Here is a 27,787-nt window from a genome sequence, read left to right as displayed (position 1 = left end):
GCTTAAGCACTCTAGGTAGCTCTTGTGTGGTTTTGTTTCAGTCCTTTCAAACTGCTGGTCCCTGCCCAGTAACTCCCAAGCTAGCTCTCAGGTTGCTTGTTTGCCCAAGTGTGCTGAGTGCATCCCTGAAAATTGATGGTGTGTTAAGAACTGCCAAGGGGCTCTGCTGTATCAGGTCATCACAGTCTGCGTCAGTGCAGGCTGCCACCTGGACAGGCAGCCCTGCACTGCTCATGGAGTCCTGTCTGTTTGGATGAGACGAGCACAGAGGTCTGACACAGGGCAAGTGTGCAGAGGAGGCAGGAAGAGAGTTCGAAGGAACAGAGGAGGGACACCAAGGGAAGTGTGAGCTGTGGGGACAGGGTCCCTGACACAGAGGACATGAATGGAATTGTAGAAACCAGAAGCAACCAGCCAGAAAAATGGTTGATAGGATGCTGACAAACAGGAATGCTTTTAAAAGCCTATTTCCCAAATGTGAACATAGAGGAAGGAGAAGTAGGGCTAGCAGACACAGTCTGACTGCAGAGGCCTAGAAAGGTTGACAGACACATGTGAGGCAGTCACCGTCATCTGAGAGAGGGGGGCAGTTCTGGGAGGCGCAGGAGCTCAGAGGGAAGAGGTGAGCAGAGCAGACCTAGAGTGATGGCTCAGAGAGGGCTTAGCCAGATCTCCCTTGCCAGCTGACCCGTATGGCACTGGCAGCCCAACTTCTGAGGGGGGTTACCCTGCCCCTTGTCTTGGGCCCCGTGTGAGGGTGGCATGGCCTACCTCAGAGCTGCCAGGGGCTCGCTTAGTTAGGAAGGAGGTGCTGCCTCACTGTAAGGGGTGGGGTGCTTCAGGGCTGCAGCCTTTGACGTAGAGGACATGCCGTTCTGGCCGAAACCCCTTCCAGAGGGGAGAGGGAGCTTCAGTGTGAGCCCTCAGGCCGGACGGACAAACCTGGGCCGTCCGTGCTTGTCAAGAACTGGAAGAGGGTACACCAGGGAGGCCGTAGAATCTCAGAATGTAGAAAATTCAGAGGTGGGTACGAGCCCATCTTTCCTGAACGATGTAGTCTGGTTTAAAGAAACAAACATCAACTGATTTTGGTGTGTCCTGGGCATATCATACCTTCCCTCACCAAGACGGAATTGAGAGGAATCATGGAACGGTTTTGTTCTAGTAGCTCTTGGGCTGGGACTGTTTGGCTCCCACCACTGCCTCCGCTGGAGTTGCTCACAGAGGTCTGTGCATCCGACTAGGCTCCAGTGGGCACTGGCAATGGCCCCTCAGGCAAACCACCAGTTTCTCTTGCAGTCACTTCCTTTAGCTCTAAAATAGGGGTTGTCCAGTCCCAGGTCATGGTAGGATAAAATGAAAGCACCATGAAAAGTGGAAGGCCCTTGTGAGCATGTGGGAACTCCAGGAATTGGTGCAGCCTTGGGACGTGGCTCAGAGGAGCCCAGCCAATATGAGTCATCGTTGTCCATTCTGCCACACCTCCACAGTGACCAGAGGGGCCAAGTGCCCACATGCCAGGCACTGTCTCATGCTTCCAATTAGTTAACCCACCCCAGCTTCACGGTGCTGTCAGAAATCTGAAGGCATATTTTCATGGCTGCCACCAAAGAGGAAGAATGAAGGGTGGGGTGGAAGGATGCAAAGAAGGAGAGATGGTTGGATGGATGGATGAATGGATGGATGGTTGGATGGATGGATGGGAGGGAGAAAAATGCATCCACAGTTCAACTTCTAGTTGAGTCTTTGCTCCTCCTCCCATAGCAATATAGAGAATCGGTAAGACATTGTTATTTTTTTTTTAATTTAACAAAAACTTGTTGAGCACCTATTACATCCCTGGTCCATACTCTTACCCTCTGGGAGCTTGCTGCTAAAAGGGGGCAGTGAGAATAGTCCATTGATTACTTGAATGCTCAGCAGGAATGGTCAGGGCCCCCCACACAGGGGGCATATAAAGGAGGCTGGAACTCCTGAGGAAGGTTCCATGACTGTCCTTAAAGGATGGGGAAGAACTGATGGTACAGATAGCTCTTCATTGAAATGGCGCCCTCTTGTAGAAAAGTCCAAATGGTTCCTCTGGTTTGGTTAGTTTCCTTGGAAATGGAGGGGGGGACCCGTGGAAAATAAAGCACAGAATAGGTTGGGATCTTCCTGTGAACAGCCCTAAATATCAAACAGGGAGTAATTGTATCCACATTTTGGAGTATTATGCCATGTTTAGCATATATACCAACATGAGTCAAATTCCAAGACCTGTCATTTAATGGAAATGTGAGGCGTGAAAAAATATGCCCAGTGTGATGTTACCAGTGGAAGAATACTACACAAAACTATTCTGTGTGTTTGTGTTCTCTGCAGGTCAGAGATAGCCCACCCCAGACTTTGAGGGGAAGAAAAAAAAATTAGGGTTTGGGGGTGTGCGAAGTATTGAAGGCAGACAGTCAGCATTTTTGGTAATCTTTCAGCTTTGTTTTAACAAGGAAAATGTTATCTTGCCATTAAAATATAATTTTAAAATTCAAAAGATAACAGAGCCATTGACTTATTTCCTACCTCTTAAATTTTCAATTAGAGCTTGCACATTCTGAGCATTGGGAAGACAAAGTCCAGGGGTTAAAAAAAGAAAAGAAACTCCCATGGCCTCCAAGCCTGCAGAGACAAGGGGCTCTTCAGGCCACCTTCATCACAGGCTTGAGCAGAGTCATTCGTTTGGGTCCTCGATGATCAGTTTCAGGCAGTAAAGGAGGCACTTGACCCACACTGACCTAGCAGAAGTATTCCCTTTCCTGCCCGTGACTGGATCCCCTCCCGTGGTGGTGGCTGGCTCCGGGCAGCACTGGTGAATATGTTTTTCTCTTTCCTGGCACCAGGATCATTTTCTTGGAGAGTCTCTGTGGACGTTGGCAAATAGTTTTGGCCTTCTTCCAAGAGATTGGGTTTATACCAGTCTAAATGAGGCAGGCATTTAATCAGTCACCCAGGGAACATGCTCGAGGCCCTCTGGTGTCTTCTTTATAATTAATTTTTAACATTTGTTTTCAGTATAAAATTTGGGCCTTTATCCTCTTTGAAATAAAAACGTAGCATGTATATTAGACTGTATTGGCACTAAACTTCACACACCATTCTTTTATTCCCTTCCAACTATTAACTCCTATTAAGCAAGACAGAGAGATAATAAGATCCCCCTGCACTCCCCCGACTCGCTGGCTTGCGCAGTGTCTCACCCTCTGTAATTGCCTTCAGTGGCCAAGCTCTTTCCTGTCATTAGTGGGCCTCAGAGGCCACTTGTCAGAGACCCAGCCACCTCCCAAGCTGCCCCCTCTGCCATGCGCCCGTTCTGTGCCCCGGCCTCTCCCTGCCCCAACCGCGCTGGGAGGCCCTGCGCACTGAAGCCGTTGTTAACAAGACACAGGGGGTATTTCTGGATTTTTAACCCTGGGATTTGAACTTGAACTGCTGTGGATTATTTCCTGTTTGTTTGTTCGACCTGCTCTTGCCTCTCAGGAGCCCAAGCCTGAGCCAAGGAGACCAGAAACATCCCAGTGGTTCTTGAACTTTGGTGTGGACAAACATCCAGGACATTGACTGAAAGTAGATTCCAAGGCCTCTCCCCAGATATACTGAGTCAAAAAAAAAAAAAAAGCTAAGCAATTATTTGCAAGTAAGTTAAGTGATGGGTTTTCACTTTCTTTCAGAGAAATTTCAACACAAACATATTTTTAATTTTCAGTGTGCTGGGCCATTAGGCCCACCATATACCCCGTGTGCAGATTACAAACAGGGACCCTTCTTTTTGGGCAGCTACAAGCCACAGAGGAGACAAGGATTGGACTTCAGACCCATTTGCCTCCTCGGCTGGAGTCTTTGTGCAGTTAACAACATGTACATTCACACACAACCATCCTCCTTCCTCTGTGCTCTGATAAAGAAAATAGCTACCCTTGAGTACCTGTGCATGTAAGCATAAGCCGGAGTTGGTTCTTACACACTTATTGTCTGGAACCCTGACGGCAGCTCTTCAGGTTTGACCTTGAGGAAGCTGAGGCTCGGAAAAGTTGATTTCCCTAAGATAACAACAGTCAGCAAGAAGCTGAACCAGATTAAGACCCAAGTCAGGCACTGGTGTGGCGAGCAGTTGCGTTGATAGAAATTATTTACAGTCAGTGCCTAGCTTCTCCAACAAGGCCAGGGGTAATTCCTTTTCCTCCTTCCCTCTGAGAATCCTATTAACTCAGGAGCCTGGGAGAAGTCCCCCAGGCCAGGAGTTAGCTGCCTGTCTTCGCTCTGGGAGTGAGCAGAAGCCTCAGGCCTCCTCATGATGAATGAGGAAGTGTTCATGAAGTACCAGGAGACCTGAGCGAAAGGCACGTGGTGCGGTGGAGGGTTAACTATTGCACGTTTATTATTAGCAAAAGTGTCACTTTCTGCAGCCAACCACCATGATTAAAAGTCTGGATTCTGTTTTCATTATGTGTAGGAATGAGAGCAAAGGTCTGAAATTCAGAAGGGATCACAAGATTGGAGTCAGTGATGACCGGTTTGTCCTCTCAGTTAGTGGCTCAGCAGTCTGTGTTCTGGAGTAACCAGTTGGCCTGAGCAGAGTGCCAGCCTGGCACCGAGAGCGTACTCGTGGTCCATCTCCTCTGCTCCTGCCCGTTCGGAGACCGCTGTGCCGTGAAGCACCCCAAAACTCAGGGACTTCAGCAACAATTAAGTGTTACCCCCCTCCATAGGGCTGCCTCTGTGCTCTGGGTGGGGGTCACTGGTGGCTGTGCCCCTGGTGTGGCTCATTGTCCCTGGAGCAGCGAGGTGGCAGGCCCTCTGTTCCTGGTGAGGGCAGAGGGCAAGGGAGCCTGTGAAAATGCACCGGCTCCCTGGTGATCTGGCCAAATTGAGTTACACAGCCAATGGGGCAGAGAAGCACTCTCCCTTCCCCTCCCCTCCCCTCCCCTCCCCTCCCCTCCCCTCCCCTCCCCTCCCCTCCCCTCCCCTCCCCTCTTCAGTGGGAGGAATTGCAAATCCCTGTGGCAAACAAAAGGGAAGGAGGCTCGGGATCTGGGCCAGCAGTGCCCCTACCACAGCCCCACATTCCTGAGAGGCTCATTTAGAGGAACCTTCTTTCTGTGTGCTCTCTTCCTTACAGGCAGTAGGAAAGCTTGGAGCCTGACTTCCCGACTTCCCTTCCCGGATATGCCATCCTCGTAGCCATGCTCTCGCCACAGCACAGAGAACCACCTGGCAGGCCACTCACATTTTCAGAGGAAAACTGTCCCATATTAGATGTTTTTCATTTAATTCTTCAAAGCTCTTCAAAGGAATGTTTGTTCTAGAAATGCCTCCCTCTACACTGAGATCACAGCCTCAGTTTTGCTTACTCTGATAGATCCTGAGACATCCACGTCACCTTCCTCACAATGATGCTAGCTCATTGGTGGCCCTTCCTCATCTTCAGTGGCTTTGGTTCTCTTCAAAGAGAGATGGAGGCTGGGGTCCCCAGCCACTCTCGTAACCACTTTGTCACCTCTGGGAAGCGGCCCTGGCTTCAGCCTCCCACAGTGCACCCTTGTTCCCCTTGTCTTCAGGCGGCAGGGCGAGCACCTGCTCTCCCTCCGTGTCGTAGGTGGCTGCACCATCCTCGGCTGGAAGGCAGTTTGAGGGGCGTCTCATCTGTTGGTCTCTAGAACTGCTTGAGCATTAGAATCAGCTGGGGAATGGAATCTCCAATTTCAGATTCCTGGCAGGCCTGGATGACTAAGGGCGGAGCTGGTGGGAAAGCTCCCGGTGGGGAACCACTAGCCAGGAATCACAGACCTAGCCTTTAGACTCCTTTCTTGCTCTGACCTTCCTTCCCCAAGTTACTCCCTCATTCTGGACCTCAGTGTCTTCATCTGAAAATGAGATGGTTGAATTAGGTTATCTAGAACCTTGCCATGTGAAGTGTGCTCCACGGGGGCTTGTTATAAACAGAATTTGAGACTCCACCCCAGACTTGCTGAATCAGAATCTGCGGGTAATTCACGTACGCATTAAATTTTGAGAAGGCACCTTCGAGGGCAAAGCCGAAGCAGGACCTTCACTTACCCCAAAAAGCTGGGGACACGAGGGGCTTGCTCTGCTCTTCCTTTCCTGGAGAGGGGAGCTCTTTCCGGTTTGGAAGTTCCCTTGTGCTGAGCAATGCCAGCTTGACAAATGGGGTGGTGCAGGCGAAATGAAACTCTTCCTTCTCTTCTTGTGCAGGTTTTCTCAGGTTTTTTCCGCTGTGTTGCTAAAATTTCTGAAGTGGACTCCAGCACTCTCCCAGAGCTGTCTTGTTTGTAGATAGCAGTCTAACTGGTAATCTTTATTGGGGGACAGAGAGGCTGGTGTCTCTCACCTTGCCATTTTTTATAGATTTTCTTAAGGTAGCTTCTAGAAGCCCTGAATTCAGTCCCTTTGAAACCATTCTTATTCCACTGTACCTTCCCTGTTATTCTCCCCCAGTTCCTTTTGTGAAAGCCTGTCTCAAGGATGATTCCGGTACCTGGTCCCACCATAGTCAATGTGGTAGCTCATTCATAGTGCCATGGTCTAGGTTCTCTCTTGCCAAGGACCAAGGGCCAGGAAAACTGAAGATACTTAAGATCCATGAAAAGTCAAGAAGAGAACTGTAGTTAAAATTCTAAGCAAGCCTCACACAAGTCTGGGTCACTAGACTTGTCAGGATCACAAAATAAATTAAATGTTATCAGAACAGAGAGGAGCAGAAAGCAAGTTAGAGAACCACCAGCAAGGAGGATAGAAGCATGCAGGAGCCCTGCTTGTCACAAACATAGGCTGGCATATGCCCAGGAAAAGAGATTATGAATTGCCCTTGCTCCTTTCCTTGGCTGTTTTGAAGGGGAATTTGTGGTGGATTTTGAGCTGTAGTGATTGGCAATTTATTTGTGAATCGTTTTCTGAAACGGGGGCTTCTCTTCCTGGTTCTCCACAGTTCACTCTAATTAACTGTCAGTTTGGGGGAAATTCCCTTTTCCCTCAAGCCAAGCTCCTGCACCCCGTTCCGTCCCACCATAGCTCCTGCAAAGGATATGACCATTTAAATAGCAGGCCCTTAAAAGTAAAGAATGGAAGATATACTTTCCTGTGCCCTCCTGGAGCCTGCTGAATTTCCCCTGCCTCTTTGGGCTAGCATGTTGGCTATTATGTAGTCTCCTACATTATTCTGTGAGGAAACATGGGCAGTTTGTGCATAAAAACCAAAGGATCATCTTTTATTCATGCTTCAAGGCCTGATCCAGGAGGCAAGGACCCTGTAGAACCCTGAGACATTGGATTGGGGGCACTTGCCAATCTTCTTGAGACCACAGTGACATAGTCATGGTAGGAAACAAGCCAAGGGCCGACGCTGTCTGTGAACCGTTTTAGTAGCTGTTGGTTGAACAGGTCTGAGTGGGCTACGCTCTCCGTAGTGAGGGTTACGTGAGTTAGTGAAGTCGCTGTTCAACAGGTAAGGAGACACGTGAAGTGATAAACGGCTCAAGGTCCCAGGCAAGCAAGAAGGGGTAAGAGCCCAAATCTCGGCTCCCTGGCTCTACGGCTCGCACCCCCAGCGCGTCTCCACATTTCTGACCAGGAAATGCCTCTTAACTCCTCACACCATGGTCTTGCTCACTTTTTTTAGAACTGTAAATGGTGCTCAAGACTCAGCTCTAAAGTCTCCTCTTCTGGGAAGCCTTCCCTGACTCCCAGTTGCCCCACCCCACTCCTGGCACCATAAGGGATGTGTGGACTCTGTGTGTGGAGACAATCCAGATGCGAGGTGTGCGGGTGTCTGCATGCCTGCACGCATGCATGTTTCTCTATGCACGAGCCATAGTCCATTGCTGTCGTCGCACCTTGAAGTATCTGTAACTCGGCAGAGCAGAAGGGCTGAGGCGGTTTCGGTGACTCATGAAAGCAGGATGGCAAGGCTTCATCAGGGGCTGTCCTCTGCGGCAGGGGAAACCTCTGTCACAACTCAGAGCCCTCGCCACCCTGATGAACACTTCATAAGATGTCGTGGTTTGTTTCTTTCCATCAAAACCCTGACTTTAGCCATTATTCATGCAAAACTGCTCTGCACAACGGTCAGCAGAGCTTGGCGTGTTCAGAAAGGTGAGTGGACATTCGTTTTCCTTGTGGATTCCCTGTGATAGTGCGACAGCCCTGCTCTGAGGCTCAGAAAGAGAGACAGCTGACCTAGTGCCTATGGGAAATGCAAAGATCACTCCCTTCTGGGCTTCTGGGGAGTTTGTGTGGCATAGTAGTTAAGAGTGCAGGTGCTGGGGCGCCTGGTGGCTCAGGTGGTTAAGCATCTGCCTTCGGCTCAGGTCATGATCCCAGGGTGCTGAGATCGAGCCCTGTGTGGGGTTCCCTGCTCAGTGGGGAGTCTGCTTCTCCCTCTCTCCTTACTCCTCCCCCCACTCATGCACGCTCTCACTCTCTCTCTCTCAAACAAATAAATAAAATCTTTAAAAAAAAAGTGTGGGTGCTGGGGCCTCCTATCTGGGTGGGATCCTGTCTTGCTGTGTGATAGCCAGGTGACTTTGGACGAATTGAGGCAGTGGGGTTCTGTTATTTCCTCACTCTGTGACGTGCAGATGATAATAATACCGTCCTCAAAGGGCTGCTGAAAGATCAAACAGTTAATGGACATGAGGCACTGGAATAGTGGCAGAAGTGCTCATTGTTGGGGTGTGGCTAGTCCGCCCAGCCCCCTAGACTGGAGGCTTTCGGAGGGCAGGCACCTCCCTGTCTCGGGCTTTTTTGCGTGATCACAGACCCCAGCTCAACAAGTCAGAGAGAGAGAAGCAGTAGTCAGTATTTGTTGAATAAACGGGTATTACTCCTGGCCTTGGTGGGCAGGTTGGAATACATTATGAGCAGAGAAAGAACTAGCAGTCGGCCTTGTGGAATTTAGTGAGCTCCATTTTATAATCAGTGGCTCTTTCTTTAAGATTTTATTATTTGAGAGAGAGAGAGAGAGAGAGAGGAGAGAGCAAGAGAGCACAAGTAGAGAGGAGGAAAGAGGGAGAGGGAGAAGCAGGATCCCCACTGAGCAAGAAGTCCAAGGCGGGACTAAATCCCAGGGCCCTGGGATCATGACCTGAGCCGAAGGCCAAAGCTTAGCCCACTGAGCCACCCAGGTGCCCCTCAGTGGCTCCTCCTTAAACAACAGTTCAGAGCCCTGCAACCACAGCAGGTCCAATCCAGCTGACGATTTTCAGCTGAATTGCTGAAAAGCAGTCATCCTCTGGTCACCAGACACCGAATCAGGGTGGGGGGTAACATGGCCCGTGACCTCATTAACAACATGAAGTCCGCTTAAATGACACAGTGACAGCAGATGGTGTGGAGGATGTCTGCTCCTGTAAACGTCCCACACTCTGGCTCTCGCCTCTCTAATGTTACCAGAGCTGTGCGGCTAAGTCATGGAATCTTCTGCAATTTGCAGGAAAGGGTCAGCTTGGCAGAACAAGCCTTGCAACAGAAGAGATGGGAGGGTAGCTGGGAGGCTTCGGTGACTCCAAGAAACACTTGGTCCTCTGTCCCATGGTGGGGGTGGCAGGTGCCCACGTGGCCTGGCTGACTGGGTGTTCAGTCTGGACACATATCCTCTCTAGGTTTGCCTCGACCCTGGCTGCCCAAACACAGTGAGACATGATGCAACTGTGCATTTGCACTGAGGGGCTGACAGAGCCCCCAAAAGCAGGAAGGCGCATGTCTGCAGGAGTGAGGTTTGCATAGGACCTGACTGCCCTGAGGTCTCTGCCTGAGGCATTGGCCTTGAAATAGTTGTGGCATCACCATGTATGGGGAGACACTGCTTGGTACGATGAGTGGGAGAGGCTAGCTGCATTCCAGAAGGGTGACTTGGCCTGTCTTAGCAGGAGCCTACAGCTGCCACCATGAGCCTGAAGCAGTCAGAAAATATCCTCCTCGTTCATTTTCCAAGAGCCTTTACAGGCCAGTTTAGGGCAGGATCCCCTACTGAGGTAGCCGCCCCGCATCCCACTGGACTGCAGTGGATCGTTGCCGCTTTGAGTGAATAATGGGGTTCTCAGTCAGCAGAGTGCACATGTGTCTCTCTCCTCCTCCAGCATTGCGTCTGTGCATGAGTGAGCTTGGTGCAGGCCTTAGTTTGGATTCCCCCGGAAGCCCACGCTGAGAGAGGATTCAGGTGCAAATAGTATATCTGGAGGTGAGCCCATGTACAGTGGTTAGGGGAGAGGGGAAGGAAGCCAGAATAGCAGGCAGTCATTCGAGAGTAGGTGAGTACAGCCACTGAGGGGTGAGTGAAACATTCACCCACCAGCTCTCATGATCACCGGTTGAGGGCTGCTCCTGGGCCTGTTAATGTACTGGTACTTCCAGCCTGCCCTCTGCAGCTTCAGACAGAGAATCCAAGCTTGGGGCAAGACACCTTGGGTGGCACCAGCAGGTCCCCAGGCATGTGGGTGGGCATGCAGGTGGGCATGCTGCAGGTGTCTGGGGAGAGGTGGTTTGGTTTGTCTTGTCAGGCAGACTAAAAGTAATGTACTTTTACAAGAAGGAAGGCCAAAAGGTAGAAGCAACCCAAGTGTCCATGGACAGATGGAAAGATGGACAGATAAGCAAAATGGGGTCTGTCTGTATAACGGAATATTACTCAGCCTTAAAAAAGGAAGGACATTCTGACACATGCTATAATATGTATGAACTTTAAGGATACAATGCTAAGTGAAATAAGCCAGTGACACAAAGGCAAATACTGTATGATTCCTCTTCTGTTAAATTCCTAGAGTAGCCAAAATCATAAAAACCATATGGTGGTTACCAGGGCTCCTAGTAGGGGGCGTTAGAGTTTAATGGGTATAGAGTTTTATACTTTGGGAAGATGAGAATGTTCTGGGGGTAGACGGTGGTGCTGGTTGCACAACAGTGTGAATTCACTTAATACCACGGAACTATGCACTTAAAAATGATTAGTGAATGTTACGTATATCTTACTACAATAAAAAATAAAGAAGGAAAACCAAAGGCCAACATCTGCGTAACTACTCCCAGACTCCGCAGTGGTCAGCTGTCTCGATGAGGCCAGTGCAGAGCCTGAGACACATCTGCTGCCACCACAGGCGCGGGGACCCCGCTAGCCCCCCGCTAGCCTGTCACCTCCTCACTAACCCAGGATTCCACAGCAGGGCAGAGCACGCTGCTCTGGGTATTACAGCCCAGATTAATTTGAGACGAGAATGACACTTTTGGGGGTGTCAGGGAGTAACTCCTTGGAATGACTGGCATCTCAGAATCCCACGCTCTCGCAGTTTTATCTGGCAGAAAGTGAAACTGACATTTTGAGGACCTACTATGCACAGAATCTACCAGATGCAGAAGGCATCAGACCAAACTTACTGCCTCTTAATTTATGTCTTATGGGCAAGAGGGAGAGTGAACAGGTATTAAGTGACATTCAGGCACAAAGCCGAAGGATGGGTTAATGAGGAGGCTGGGGGGGGGGCCGGGAAGGGGGGGATGAGTAGGAGTTGGGGGAGGGGTTAAGCCCTCCTGCTGGGCAACAGCGACAGCAGGCAGGCATGACCTTGGGGAACTGGCAGGTCAGGGTGGCAGAGAATGACATCAGCTTTGCTAATTTTTTCATTCTCTCTTTTTTTTTAAATGTTTTTTTATTATGTTAGTCACCATACAGTACATCCCCGGTTTCTGATGTAAAGTTCGATGATTCATTAGTTGTGTATAACACCCCATGCACCATGCAATACGTGCCCTCCTTACTACCCATCACCAGACTTGCCGTTGTGGGGAGAGTGGATTAGACAGGATGAGGGTAAGGAGCAGTGGCTTGTATCTGAGCAGGGGTGAGGAGTAAGGAGCAGTGGCTTGTACCTGAGCAGGGTGGGGTTAGCAGGGGCGAGGGTCTTACATGAGGGTCAGGATGTAGAAACATTTCAGCATCTTTGGAGAAAAATATCTGTAAGTCGTAACCTATATTAAAGTAGAATTTGCGATATATGTAATCAGTTGTAATGAGACCAGACCTACATGGCAGACAGAAACCAGAAATTGGAAATCTCATTTTAGGCAGCTTGGAGCACAACAGTGATTGGAATGACTGTCCCTGCACTTTCTCTGGCTCACAGGGCACTCAAAGAACCCGAAACAGCCTTTGTCATCTTTTATTCATACATCCCTTGACATAAAACGGAGGGTTATACTGTCTTCCCAGCACCTTCTGTTTGCATTGCACTTTGCTAGATGCTAGGAGAGATGTCGAGATATGCAAATAGTCACATCTGCAGAGTGGTTCAGGTCTGGTTGGGACAGTTAGGCAAGTGCCGCTCAAGAGTTAAATGTGTGTCTTTTGTAGCAGATCAAGGCAGCCAGAAGTAGGACGTGTTTAATTGTTTAATGATAAATGGGACAGAAAATAAGGGACCGTAGGAAATGAGAGAGAAGGGAGAACCCCTTAGGGTTTCCTGAGCCAGATCTGAACTCTGGAAGGATGCCTGGGCTGGGGCAGGTCCTCAGCCTGAGAACAGTGTGAACAAGAGCAAGCGGTAGAAAGGGTGTGGCAGCTGGGCAGCCATGTGCATTGCACTGCAGCCGGGGTGGAGGATTGATTTCCGCAGGTGAGAGAAGGCTGCAGGCTGTCCTCGGGCTGGAAGGGTGCTAAGACACCTAATTGCATGCTGGGGTACGGGACTTGTGTAGTCCTGGAGCAAGGAGACGGCAGGGTGGAAGCCTGGGGGGCGGGGGGAGGAAGTGGTGCTGCTCCTGGAAGAGGGTGGGTGAGCAGATTTGGAGAGAGAAAAGAGTTATTTCAGACATTCTGAATGTGATGTGTTTGGGGAACTGTCTATCAGATGCAGTGGAAAGAGGCTGAAGGTGAAAGGAACCGCCACTGAGTTTATCTTTCACAAGGCTGTGGGGATGTTCAGGAATGCGAGGTGAGGGGGGTAGCAGAGCTGTGCGTCGGTGGTCAGGGGCTGGGAGGAGACAGATGGCCCACTCAGGTTGGGTCATTTGAGCAGAGTTTAAGGGATGGTGTACAGAAATGTGGGCAGAGTGTCGGGGAGCCACGGACTGGTAGCAGTGGCAGCCAGCCTGCAGGGGACTAGAGGCGGGGCTGTAACCTGAGAGAGAGGCAGTGTGGAGATGGAGCTGGCAGAAGGTGAGCCCAGGACAGCAGTATCCCAGCCTCACTTGTCTCCCCCCATCCCCAGGAGAGATGGGCACCATTGAAGAAGTTCCTGCCATGTGTCACCTGCCTCCCCATCCCAGAGCTGGGTGATAAAGGGAGGAGAGGGGAGCTGGAGGGGCAAGAAAAAGACATAGGATATCCACAGCCAAGCTGCAGGGCAAGGGAGACCAGAAATGATGCAGACACAGTGGCAGAGTGATGGAGCTGCTGGGCACTGGGCAGCCTGAACAGGTGATGGGCGTCTGGGAGCCCAGCCGGGCATGCCTCCATCAGGAGAGGACATGGGAGATTACCAGGAGGAACCAAGGTGGGAAGGAGTGGGTTTGAGTCCAATAACCAGACACAGGTATACATCTCTGGTCAGTCCTCCCTCCAGAAAAAGTATAATAATAATAATAAAAGAAGAAATATCTTTGTAACCCGTGAAAACTGAGTAATGATGATGAATACAGAGTGAACTCCCAGCAATTGATGAGCCTTTCTATCCTATGATTTGCTTTTACAAGATTAGCAGAAATCAGAATTTCCAAACTCTACCTCCCCTTGATTTTTGTCCTCGGAAAATCTGACCTAACTGGTGCTTGAGAATAATGTTCTTGACTAGTAGCCTGGAAAAAATCAGCCCTTTCCCTTCCGTTTCAATTTACCAGAATCTGCATGTTCGCACAGTTTGCCCGAGAGCAGGGCTCCTTCACCTGGTTGGGTGCAGGCTCCCATCCAGCAGGCCCAGGATGGGCCTGAGGGTCTGCATTTCTGCCAGCTCCCCAGCGACGTGCTGATGGTCAGCGGAGCCACCGTGGACGGTGAGGCCCTGGGAGGCCCTTTCTGATGATGGGGGCGGGGGGGGGGGGCGGGGAGAAACAGCAGCTTGGTGATCACAGGTGTAAGAAGTGGATGATAAACATCTATACAAACAAAAAAAAAAAGGAAAGAAAGAAAAGAACAGAAAAAGAAAATGCAGCTTAAAGCAGTGAGCTCACTTCTACCTCCGTCCATCACTCTCTGCTAGGCTTCTGAATACACCTTCCAGAGATGTTCTCTGCTGGTACACACAGTGTGCTGCTTACAAACAGCTTCTGGATGCAAAACTTCTCATGCACGTTGTAAATTAACTTAATATCAGCGTACCATAAATAGACTAGCCCTGCAGCTTGCTGATCTTCTTCCTGAAATGGTTCTCTGGTTCTTATGCTCAATGTTTTCACCTCCACTCCTCTCTCCCTGTCCCCCTGCACACACTAAAAGTGGTTTCCTTCAACTTCTTGGGGATGATTTGAGTCATGGATGAAGGCAGATAGTTCACAAGCCCCTTTAAATGCCCCCATAGCCCCGCTGCCTGCAAGGCTGGCTTCCCTACCCCTCTGACTGGACCAGAATATTTCAGGTCCCCAGTGTCCCTTTCACTCATTACCTGAGGAGGGATGTTAGAATTCTCTGGATTTGAAAAGCATGGGGTGTTTGAGGATGGTGATTTCTCAGACCCTAAGGCCCTCCCTGGTTAAGAGTAAGCCGATACAAGGATAAGCAGTGTCCTGGCTTCTCCACCCCCAAGGGTTCTCAGCTGGGACCCACCTTTCCCTTGTTACCTGTTATCATGTAGTTCTAATCTTTGGGTGGCGAGCTGAGAGCTAGGGATGTAGTTATTGTCGTGAGACAGCTTATTTTGAAAATGAAGGTCGAGGAGGTGGAAAAACCCGTTCAGCTTACTCCAGCCCCATCCGCCCCATTCCACTGCCTCTTCTTAAACTTGCTTTAAAAAGCAGAGTGTAACATTTGGCAGCATATATGGTCCAGATATACCTGGGTCTGGTCATTTTCTTTTCTCTTTCTGGATTGTTTTCTGGAAAATTCAAGCTCACCAAGCAATACAGTTTCACCCATAATCCCTGTCTCACTGTGGGGCCTTGACTCACTCCATGTGGAATCACAGCCTCGCCTCAGAGAGGTCCCAGTGCATGTGCAGCTGCGTTCCAGTGATAGTGAGCATTACTGAGCGCTTCCTGTGTGCCACGGACCACACCAAGACTTGACGTGCAATAGCTCGTTGCTGTGCCAACATCTGTGAGGTGGCGTGCAGTCATATTCCCACTCCAGAGAGGAGACCGGGACATACATGGGTGAGGGACATACTTTTGATGAGGGGCACGCTGTTGGGAACGGTGGGGTCAGCTGCCGCACCCAGTTCCTAACTCTGCCATCTAGTGTGAGAGCCAGCTCGAGCTGTTTCCACCCTAACCCGATAAGCTCAGCAGCAGTTCAGAGGACCCACATATCAAACAGTCTCTAAATTAGAACATTGCAGACTGACAACGTCAATGTGACAGTGTAGGACTGGGTATCGTGCGCCCTCCCCCGTCCAGATCCAGGGTTTTTGTCGAGACACGTTCCTGCAATGACAAGTGCCACCATGGGCCTTTTCAGGCACGCTGAGGGCTTCTCAGTCGGGCACCCTTCCCCAGTGCCCTCAGCAGCAGGGCTTGTCTCAGATTCTGGGAGGGTCTGCATCTGGTGTGCTCATTAATGTCTCATTGAGTTGGGAACCTAATCCATAAACCTGCCAGATCCTGACTTGGGATCACTGAAAGCTGGGTTATTAATTCGATTCAGCCAGAGGGTGTTGTGACCCTACTAAGTGCAAGCCGCGGACAGGGTGGAGAGGCCAGAGAGGGATAAGTAAGACACAACCCCTGTGTCTAGGGCCTGAAGGGCTTTATCACGTACAATGGAAGGCCCAGGAAGCAGAGAGAGCTGGCCAGCAGAGAGGTGGAGAGGCCTTATGAAAGGGGCGCCATTTGACAAGACAGAAATGAGGCAGTAGGATTCGGACAGGGCAGAGGCTTCAGGGGAGGGTACTGCAGGTGGGAGGCAGGGAGGCCCCTGTAGGACTTTGAAGACAATCAGTCAGGCCAGGGAGGCACCTGGGAGCCTGGAGCTGTGTTGCCATGTGGACTGGCCAGACGTCTTAATTCTCTAATAACAGAGCCAACATTTCCTAAACCACCCAGTGCTTTATTCATCTGAGTTAATCCTGCCCCTCACCTGTGGAAGTAGGTTTTCTCATCTCCATTTTGCAGATGGAGAAACTGAGGTCCAGAGAACCTAAGGGACTTGCTCAGTTAAAGTGAGGCGAGAAACCACAGTAAGTTCTCATGGTAGTTGACCCCCATCATGGGGAATCAAAACTGGTCTCAAAACCAGAGGTTGGAAGCCCTAAGAGCTGCCCCTCACTATGCATGGTTGAGGTGTCTTCAGGCTGGGTCAGGCTCTGAGTGTGCACCCTGCACGGCCATGGAGATGGAGGTGCCTCTGGGACCTACACAGGCCCCAGCTGGGTGGCACAGACCTCCGAGGTAGGACAGCCCCTTCTCTCCCTGCTGGCCACCTGCGTGAATGTGCAGAGCCCCTGAGCAGACGGAGACAAGGCACAGCAAATTAAAACAATTGAAGTCGCATCACTTGTGCCTCTTTGAGGCAAGCCATAAATACATAAATACTTGAACCTGCTATTCTGACTCCAGCTAATATGTTTTAACCGCAGTCTGTGGGCTCTGGAAAGCAGCTGTGAGGAGCGGGGCAATAAATTGGATTGTGAAAGCGCAGGATAGAAACATGATTGCAGCATTTTTACAATTACCTGGTTTGCCTCGGTCTACAGAGGAAAGTGCTTTCTCTTTGCGCTGCTGTGGTAGAAATGTATCCAGCCTAAGTCCGTTTCATTATTATATCATCATAATCCAGCGTGTATTGATTGCTCACCACTCACCAGGACTCACACCTGCCCTGCCCACAGGCTCACTGGGCCCTTCTGCTTTGCAGAAGAGTCGCCTGGGGCACTGAGGCCAGGCTGTGTTCCAAGCCGAGGGGCTGGTCCCCGGGGAGCCAGCACTGCCACGCTGGGTGTCCAACTCCAGAGCCCACTCCTCTCAAACTCACAAGTTTTACTCCTCCGCTAAACTTACAGCAAGAGGAAGGGAAATAGGTCAAGTTTCTCTTTTCAAACTGCATGTTCTTTTCACTCCTAAGACACTGGAACAGTCTCTGGGCCTCTGAAACTGTGACTGGAGTGGCTAGGTCCCCTCAGTGTCCAAGCATTTTGCTCTTTCTCTGTCTCCCCGCACATTCTCAAGAATCTCACAAAAGTGAACTTAGATCCATTGTACCAAGTACAAGCTGCTTTCTATTTTTTGCTCTCCTACTTAAATTTTCAAAGAATCTAAAATAGCAGTTGCCATTTTTTACCATGTTCTCTTCTGAAATATTTAATTCTTCCTCGGGTGGTTTAACATCGCGTTGCCCAAGGATTAACTTCCATTTTTGAAGAGAGTCTATTAGCCGAGAGAGGCGGAAAATGCATTTCAGCGAGTGGCAGGGACGGGGGCTGGGAGCGCGCACAAAGAGGAGCACGGAGGCCCACGGCTTTGTCTTTATGTAGCTGCTTGTCCATCAGCAGAGCCCGGACCAACTCCCTTTATTAAACACATACTGATTTTTAAAAAGCAAAGTTTCCCTGCAAAGACCAATTTTAAGGGGATTAATGCTCAATGAATAATGTATCACGGAAAGAATGACAACAGAAATGCTTAATTGGAAGAGGTCGGACCAACGGCGGTGACGAGGAGCAAGTCACCTTCTAGATGCCAGGCAAGTTCTGGAGGGCTCTGCGCATCGCAGACCGACCTGATGTCGGGGCCACTCCCACATCACCAGCCAGGATGTGGATGGCCAGGGTCTCCGGCTGCCACTGTTTCTCTAATTGTCTGTTTTTTGTAATGACTGCCAGACAAGACAGGAGGGAGAGAAGCATGGGAGAGATTTCTGCCTTTGTATCAAAGGTCCTCATCAACAGTTTCTTTCTCCGTCTTAGATAATTAAGTCAGGTGGAGCGGATCCCGGGCAACTCCGGACCTTGTGCCTGCATTGCTCCCTGACCTTCATTGGCTTCCCTTGGGCCAGGCCTAAAAAGTTTGAAGGTGATCCACCCCCAGAGGCAGGCTTTTCCAGCAGCCATGGAGGAGAGCTGTTCCGCTTTTACCACCGTCCTCCATGTCTTCCTTTCCTTCTGCTCTCTTCAGCAAACCCTACCTCATTTAGTTTTCGGGGTGTGTAGGTTTTTGCATCTTTGACCAAAGGTGTCTGAATTCATTCACCATGTGGTAACAGGAGAAAGGGATGGTTTCCTCCCTTAATCCAAATTCACGTGGTTTTTATAAGAAAGGTGTCTAAGCCCTGAGATGTTCTCTCCAGGTCAACATGGGAAAATGTAGTTCTTGGCCAAGTAACTGTAAGGCTGATTTCCGCAAATCCAGATTGGGTAGCGATAAGCTGCTAACACTTGTCAACTGTCATTTTCTTGCTTTTTTCCTTGATAAAGAAAATGAAACGGGCCATCAAATTAATAAGAGACCATAAGGATCCCATTTTTAGCACGTTTGGCCCCCTTGAGACACAATTGGCCTCCTGTTTTCCCCTTTGCCTCAGGCCTGAGTTAGAACCCAGAGGCACAAGAGGCGTGATGAACCCCTGGGGCGTGGCAGGTCTGCAGGGCCCCCCACCATGCTGCCTGCCACGTCTCACTCGGCCTGGGAAGGCCGGCCCTCTGGCTCCTGTGGCCTCCCCTTTCCACAGTCACCCGGCACAGGATGGAAGGGCTGTGGATGACCCCTGCAAGCTCTGGGAGAGCTCAGACCCTGCTGCGAGTCAGAATGATCCAGGTGGGAGAGCTTTTAGAGACCTCTTCTCAAACGAGTCCCACGTCAATTCAATTGAGTCTCTGGGGGAGAGACGCGGGCATTGGTGCTTTTCCCTAAACAGCGCACAGGAATCCATTGCATGGTCAAGGTTGAGAGCCACGGATCTCAGAGCTCTTCCCAAGACAGCTTTGGGGAAGGTTTTGTTCAGAATAATACCTGCCCGCATCCTAGGCCCCGCTTACTTCGTAGACACTTCAGATTTTCTGTACTTTTCCCATTGATTTTTTTTTTTTGACACATTTCATTTTGCAGCTCCGTTTCTCCTCCACAGCTGGTACAACCTTTGATCGTCTTGTTTCTCACCAAAAAAATGACTTAAAGCTTTGAGCAGTATGTGACGTTACACCCTCCAGCTTGGTAAATCTGCTGGCTTTTAACAGTAACAGAGACCTCGCAATTCCAGCGCAGTTATCTTGCTGTACTCCAGATTTTTTTTTTTAATGAAAGGAAGGATGTGTTTTGGCTTTGCTTTGTAAAATATTATAATTATTGTTCTTTTAATTAAGGGTATCTTTGGGACCAGAAGATTCCTTTATTCTAGAATTCTCCCAGTAGAATTTCTTTAGAAAGTTAGTTCAGCTCTTCCACAACCAGAATGTTGGGTCTCTAAATTATAATAGGTCTTAATAAATATCTGCCAGTATTTTAAATTTACATTTAAGGAGAACATGTGTAGTTGAGCTATTATGTGAGGCGGGAAGAACAAGGTGAAACAGCCATCATTGGCTTTCTTTTTATAAGACTGTAACAAATAGTGTGTTTATTTCCCCACAAGTATGCCTTCCAGAATACATAAAAGCACGGTATAATGGGAGGCAGAAATCTTTGGCTCAATTTCTGACGCATCCACTGTCTACACGTGAAATGTAAGGTATCATATTTCATTTCTTGGATTGTTTTTACCCTGCCTACCTCACAGGGCTATGATGTGCTTTGAAGGAGGTCTAGGTGGAGCTGCCCTGAAGAGCCTAAGGCACTATGTGATACAATGTAAACTAAAGTGTTATTAATTAAGGTTTCACTGGCTGCCGTGCACTTTTTGTACCTGGGTAGGATGGCTGCACTGAAATAGGCACATTCCAGCCATGATCTAGCAGAAGATCAGGAGTTAAAAGAGAAATTAATAATAAAATGGATAACTTTGCAGTGCCTCTTCCCTGTCATGGCAAGGGGAATTTACATCACCGCCTGCAGAGGGCAATTAATTGGTCGAAACACCACTATCGTTCAAAACAGTGTGTTTTGTTTTGTTTTGTTTTTGTTTTCATCTTTGAAATCCAATTTATCAGGTTAGGGTTTGTTTGTTTGTTTGTTTTTTTGGTTTTTGTTTTTAATTTAAATTCAATTAGCCACCATATAGTACATCATAAGTTTTTGACGTAATGTTCAATGATTCATCAGTTGTGTATAACACCCAGTGCTCATCACAACAGGTCTTGCACTGTGCTTCTCGACAGGCAACAGAAGTTGGGAAAAGAAGGATTCTCAAATAAGGTAGGTAGTGCTTACACAGTATCACTTTATAAGCTTTTTTTAAGAGTTTAAGAATTTTGGAAGCCACCTGGACTTACTTCATATGTAACATGCATTTTCCACCCTGCGGTTGATCAGCGGGTCTGTTCAGAGGCACCCTGGCGATCGCCATGGCATGACTGTGGGCTGTGGCCGTTCTAACTTTCTCACTGCCGTGTGTTTATGCTATGAGCCACCTCCACTCTCTGTCTTCCAGGGTAGCAGAATCAAGACATGGGGGGGGTTCCCTTATCGATGTGTATTATTTGCTTTTTTCTTAAGATTAAGCATGTGTCATAGTTTTTAAAATTTATTAAGATGAGGAATATCCAAGAGGATCTTCCTTTTGGAATGATGGAGGAGGAAATGAATGAAAAACTTAGTTTATTCTGTGTATTTCTGCATTGTTCATAAGACCTCCCTTTTCTCACCTCGTCTCAACTTTGTCTCTTCCCATCTCTGTCCCATCTCTAGAAATAACCACCATTCACCGTGTGGTGTTTATGTTTCCAGACGTTCACCATTTATAATCATGGTGCTTGGAGAACAGACACAGGACTTTATTACAGTATTCATTCAGTTCCCCAATATTTTTTTTAAGATTTTATTTATTTATTTGACAGAGAGAGAGAGAGACAGCCAGCGAGAGAGGGAACACAAGCAGGGGAAGTGCGAGAGGAAGAAGCAGGCTCCCAGCAGAGGAGCCTGATGGGGGGCTCGATCCCAGGACGCTGGGATCATGCCCTGAGCTGAAGGCAGATGCTTAATGACTGAGCCACCCAGGCGCCACCAGTTCCCAAATGTTAATCGAGCACCTGCTATGGATCAGTCACTGTTTAGGTGCTAAGGATAAAATGCCCAGATATCAGTAAGGTCCCTGATCTCAGGTAGTTTGTATTCTAACCTTTAGTAACTTAAAAAACAACAACAACTTTCTATTAAGGAATAATTATAAATTCACTGAAAGTTACGAAGATAATACAGAGAGGTCCTGTGCATCCTTTTCTCAGTTTCCCCCCATGGTTTCATCGTACATACCCATAGTACATTATCAAGACCAGCCATACAAAATCACATATGTAGATTTGTGTAACCATCACCACGGTCAAGATCAGGAGCTGGGTGTCACCCCAAGGATCTCCTTCATACTACCCCTTTGTAGTCACACACATCCCAAGCCCCCTTAACCGTCTTTAACCCCTGACAACCACTAACCTGTTTTCCACCTCTGTAATTTTGTCACTTTGAGAATGTTATGTAAATGGTATCATCCATTATGTGAGCTTTCTAATTGCTTTTTTACTTAGTATAATGCCCTTGAGATCCATCCACATTGTTGTATCAGTAGCTTGTTCTTTTCACTGCTGAGCAGGACAGATGTCCTACAGTTTGCTTCACCATTTTGGAGGGACATTTTGCTTGTTTCCAGTTGAGGCTATCACAAGGAAGACTGCTATAACAATTTTGTACAGGTTTTTGTGTGAACATAAGTTTTAATTTTTCTGGGACAAATGCCCAGGAGTACAACTGCTGGGTCATATAGCAAATACGTGTTTATTTTTTGAAGAAACTGCCAGGCTGTTTTCCAGAGTGGCCATACCGTTGGTACATTCTCATAGGTAATGTATGAACGATTTCTCTACATCCTCTCCAGCATTTTGTGCTGTCACTATTCCTATTTTATCTGCACTAAGAGGTATATACTGTCTCTCGTCGTGGTCTCAGTGTGAATTTCCCTTAATGAATAATTGTTTTGAACATTTTTTCATGTGCTTATTTGCTCTCAGTATATCCTCTTCAGTGAAATGTCTATTCTTTTGCCCATTTTTTACTTTGATTGCTTATTTTAATATTGAGTTTAGAGAGTGCCTGTATAGTCCAGATTATAATCCTTTGTAGGATGCATGGCTTCCAAATATTTTCTCTCAGCCTGTATAACAGAAGGATTTAATTTTGTTAAAGTCCAATTATCAACTTGTTTTCTTTTATGGTATCATGCCACATCTAAGGATTCTTTGCCTAACCCCAGATCCCAAAGGTTTTCTCTTAGGGTTTTTTTCTGAGTTTTATGAAAATTTTACATTTTATAATTAAGTCCATCATCCATTTTGAGTTAATTTTTGTATACGGTATGACGTTTAAGTTGAGGTTCATTTTGTTTTTGTCTATTGTTGTTCAATTACACCTGCACAATGTACTAAAAAGGCGATCCTTCCTCCACTGATTTACTCTTGCACCCTTGTCAAAAATCAGCTGAGCAATAATACAGAATTAGTTGAGTTCTCCATTCTTTCCCTCCACCAATACCACACCGTGTTGGGTTACTGTGGCTCTATGCCAAGTCTTGAAACAGGCAGACTGGTTTTTCTCATTTGATTCTTTTTCAGAACTGTTTTAGCCATTTTAATACCTTTGCCTTAACAGAAGTATGTTAGAATAACTTTGTCTATATCCACAAAATACAGGGATTTTTGTTAAGAACTGCATTAAACTTCTATCATCTGGGGCATAATTGCATCTTCACTATGTTGAGTTTTCAAATCCATGAGCACAGTATATCTCTTATTTATTTAGATATTTGATTTCTTTTATTAGCATTTTAAGGTTTTTGGCATCCAATTTCTATACACGTTTTTTTTTTAATGATTTTTTATTATATTATGTTAGTCACCGTACAGTACATCCCCGGTTTCCGATGTAAGACTCGATGATTCATTAGTTGTGTATAACACCCAGTGCACCATGCAATACGTGCCCTCCTTACTACCCATTTAGATTTACATGTAAAACTCTTTTTTTGAGTAATTGTAAATTGTACTGTATTTTAAATTTAGCACTCACTAATGTTCGTTGCTAGTGTACCAAAAAATACATTTGATTTTTGAATGTTTATTATATTTATCTAGTATTCAGTGACCTTGCTGAACTTCCTTACAAGTTCTAGTTTTTGTTCACTTTTGTTTCTGTTTTTAGATTTGTTGGGATTTTCTATGCAATCATATGTTATCTAGAAATAGAGACAGTTTTATTTCTTTTTGTTATTTATAAATTTCTTTTTTCTTGCCTTATTGCACTGGCTAGAACTTCTAATACTACCTTGAACAGGAGTGGTGAAAGCAGCCATCCTTGCCTTTTCCCATTTTATGGGCAAAGCATTCAGTCTTTCACCATGAAGTATAATATTACCTGTACAGAGTTTGTAGATGCTTTTTATCGAGTTAAGGTAGTTCCCCTCTATTCCTATTTTTCTGAGTGTTTATGTCATGAATGAGTATTGAATGTTGTCATATGCTTTTTACATATTGACATGGTCATGTAATTTTCTTCTTTAGCCTGTTAATACGGTGAACTACATTGACTGATATTTTAATATTGACCAGCTTGACCCCTAGAATAAACCCTATTTGGTCATTGTGTATAATTCCTTTTATATTTTGCTGAATTCTATTTGCTAATGTTTGTTAAGGAGCTTTGCATCTGTTTTTATGAAGGATGTTATTGTCTAGTTTTCTTTTTTGTACTTTTTTGTTATTACGATAATGTTGGCTTCGTAAGATAAATTAAGAAGTGTTTCCTCCTCTTCTGCTTACTGGAAGAGAAAGTATACAATTGGTGTTAATAATTCTTCGGTAGACTTCTAAGAAATCACGTGGGCCAGGAAATTCCTTTTGTGGGAGATTTAAAATTACAAATTCAATATCCTTAATACTTATGGGGCTATCCAAATTGTCTATTTCATATTGGGTGAGTCTGTGGTAGTTGGTGTTTTTTGAGGAATTGGTCCATTGTGTCTGAGTTGTCAAATTTATGTGTATAGAGTTATTCATAGTAATCCCTTATTATCCTTTTGATGTTTTCAGGTGATATAGTAATATCCTTTGTTTTAATTCATGATATTGGTAATTTTGGGGGTTTTTTTGCTTTTTTGCTTTGTCAGTCTTGCTAAGAGATTTGTCCATTTTCCTGATCTTTTTAAAGAACCAGGCTTTTTGTTTCTTATTTCCTTTATTTTTCTATTTTCAATTTTACTGGTTTCTGTTCTTTATTGTATCTTTTCTTCTGCTTGCTTTGGTTTACTTTGTTCCTCTTTTCTTCAGTTCTTGAGGTAGGAGCTTAGATTATTATTATTTAGGACTTTTCCTCTTTTCTAAAACAAGGATTTTTAGTGTTATAAATTTCCCTCCTAGCACTGCATTAGCTGTGTCTCACAGATTTTGATATGTTTTTTCATTTTAATTCAGCTCAGCCTGTTTTGTTTTATTTCCCTTGAGACTTCCTCTTTCAACCATGTGTCACTTGGGAGCCTTTTCTTTAGTTACAAGTATTTAGAGTTATCTTTATGTTGTCTGTTTCTGGTTTTGTGTGTGTGTGTGTGTGTGTGTGTGTGTGTGTGTGTGTGTGTTGTGAGGTTTGGCTCTAGGTATTGTTTCTCTTTGAATATATTCCACAGGCATTTGAAAAGAGTGTGTGTTCTGCTATTGTCAGGTGGAGTGTACTGTAAATGTTGATTCAATCCTGTTGGGGGATGGTGTTGAGGTCCCTTTCCCCTTGCTGCTTTTCTGCCTATTTTTTCTATCAACTTTTGAAACAGGGATGTTTTAAGTATCCAACTGTAATTACGGATCTCTCTGTTTCTCCTTGTGGTTCTGTCAGCTTTTGGTTCTTGTATTTGCAGCTGTGTTGGTGGATGCATACACATTCAGGGTATGGCGTATTTTCTTGGTAGATTGACCCTTTATCATTATGTAATATTCATCTCTTTGCTATGGTATGGTAATTTTGGTATGGTAATATAGCAGAGCATATGCTATGCTATGATTTTCTTTGCTATGAAGCCTACTTCATCTGATATCAATATAGCCATTCCTGCTAGCTTTTGATTGACTGCATGATAGGTCTTTTTCTATCCTTGTACTTTAATCTATCTTTATTATTATGTTTGAAGCGAATTTCCTGTAGACAGTATATGGTTGGGTCATGCTTCTTTATTCACTCAGCCAATTTCTTTTAAATGGTATATTTAATTTAAGTATTGATATGTTAGGGCTTAACTTGGCCATTTTATTTTTCTTTTCTGTTTGTACTCTCTCTCTTTTTTTGTCTCCCTGTTTTCTTTTTCCTGTCTTCCTCTGGGTTACTTAAATATTTTTTAGAATTACATTCTGATTTGTTATTTATCTGTAGTGTTTTTGAAGTGGTTTGTCTAGATATTACATTACAAGTATGTATGTATGTGTACATATGTGTATGTGTACATATATGTAATTTATCACGGTCTGTTGGTATCAACATTTCACCAGTTTGAGTGAAGTATAAAAACCTTACTTCTCTTTGCACCCTTTTACCCTCCCCTGTTTATAACTGTCTTAAATATTTCCTCTACCTACACTTACAACCATATAAGACAGTGTTAGAATTTTGTTTCAACCATTAAACATAACTTAGAAAATTCAAGAATTCCAGAGAGGTTATATATTGTATTTACTTGGTTGTCTGTCTTCTCTCCACTTCTCATATCTATATCTCTATGATGTGGAGGGTACAGAACAGATAAAAAGATATATCTAGGCACTTTACTGACCAATTTTAGAAGCTTTAGCCATTTTTAAATTGAGTTTTGGATTTTTGGATGACAACAGCCACATACTTTGAAAAGAACTGTTTTCTCTTCCTTTCCAGTGTTTGTACCTCATTTTATTTTCCAGTCGCTGCCTTGCCCAAGGTGTAATGTGGAAGAGCAGTGATGATGGTGGGCAAGCATCCCTCTCTTGCTTCTAATCATTCAATGTTAATAGATGGTTTTGTAGTTTCTGTTTATATCCTTTATCAATATTTTCTCTGAACTTAGCTTATTAAGAATTTTTATTAGGGGGCGCCTGGGTGGCACAGCGGTTAAGCGTCTGCCTTCGGCTCAGGGCGTGATCCCGGCGTTCTGAGATCGAGCCCCACATCAGGCTCCTCTGCTATGAGCCTGCTTCTTCCTCTCCCACTCCCCCTGCTTGTGTTCCCTTTCTCGCTGGCTGTCTCTGTCTCTGTCGAATAAATAAATAAAATCTTTAAAAAAAAATAATTTTTATTAGGAATGGGCATATAGTTCTATTAAGTGCTTTCATTGAGTTTATCAAGACAATCATGTGTTTTTTCTCCTCTGATATATTGAGTTGAATTATAATAATAAATATTTCTGGCATTGAGTCTTCATTGCAGTCGTTGGATAAACCTTCCTCCTAGATAATTGTGTTACTCTTTTAAGAAATTACTAATTTTGGGTTTTTTTACATTTATAATCTTTGCTTATGTATGGATTAATAAGATTGTGCTTCTAATCCCTGCTGTGCACCAAACTGATGACCTCTTTTAGATGGAATATATATCCCCCACACTGCCTTGGACCACTCCCTGTGGTCACTATATCAAATTATTACAAAATTTCCTATTAAATATTAAATTTCTTACTAATAAATGTCTTGGTTTTAATAGGCATTTTGAGTTATTGAACTCTCATCTGCACTTTGCTATTTTAGTGTCGTCTTACCCATTTTGCAGTATCTAGGTTATGCTAGTTTTATAGAATAAATTGAGAATCCTTACATATTTTCTATGTTCTACAGAAATCTAGCACAGGAATTAATAGGTACTTTAACTTTTAAAGGTTGTTAAAAGTTTTTTTAAAAAAAGTAAGTAGTAAATACATCTGGGCCTGGGACCTGTTTGCTAGGGGTTAGAGATAGGGGATCTTTGATTACATTTCCAATATTCTTTTCCAATAGATACTGGTCTTTTCAGGTTTTATGCCTCTTGTTGAGTCATTTCACTAGTGTTCCTAGAACACATTTAATATGTTCCTAGAAAATTATTTCTACTTTCAATTTTGTTTCAAAATTTTTTCAAATTTATTGGAATTTTTGTATATATTCTCTAATAATTTTGAAATAAAATCCATGTCTATAGTTACATTCCCTATTATTCCTAATTTTGTTCTGTTTCCTTTTTTTTTTTTTTTATCAGCCTGGTCTCTTTTTTTGGTCTTTAAATATCTTTTGGTTTTAATAATCAAACTGACTTGTTTTTTATTTCATCAGTTCCTGTTTTTGTCTTTATTGATTCCCTTTATTCTACTTCGTTTACCTCTTTTTTTAAATTTACTAAGATGATTGTTTAGTGCATTTTCAATCTTTGATTTCCAAATGCATTTTAAACTTCGAGTCCCTCTTTGATGCACCCCATAGATTTTGAGCTGAGTGCTCTGATTATGATTCATTGCTATATGCTAATTTCAGCTTTGATTTTCTTTTATAAATTA

The 27,787-nt window shown here is 45.6% G+C and overlaps 1 long non-coding RNA gene across 3 annotated transcripts in view; it reads left to right on the top strand.

Moving 5' to 3' along the window:
* Positions 1–27,787, top strand: part of LOC148108357 (uncharacterized) — a 116,070-nt gene that overhangs the window by 66,145 nt on the left and 22,138 nt on the right. For 2 of the 3 annotated variants that reach the window (XR_015727823.1, XR_015727821.1), the window contains exon 3: positions 20,406–20,466. The exons of the other annotated variant lie outside the window; for it this stretch is intronic. This is a non-coding gene — a long non-coding RNA (uncharacterized LOC148108357). The remainder of the gene's footprint in view (positions 1–20,405; positions 20,467–27,787) is intronic. 3 annotated transcript variants of the gene reach the window in all.

Source organism: Ursus americanus, chromosome 20, assembly GCF_024610735.1.
Source record: "Ursus americanus isolate L20-20 chromosome 20, mUrsAme1.1.p, whole genome shotgun sequence".
Classification (NCBI taxonomy): domain Eukaryota; kingdom Metazoa; phylum Chordata; class Mammalia; order Carnivora; family Ursidae; genus Ursus; species Ursus americanus.
The sequence above is the reverse complement of the archived record's forward strand: the minus strand, read 5'-3'. Positions and strand labels throughout refer to the sequence as shown.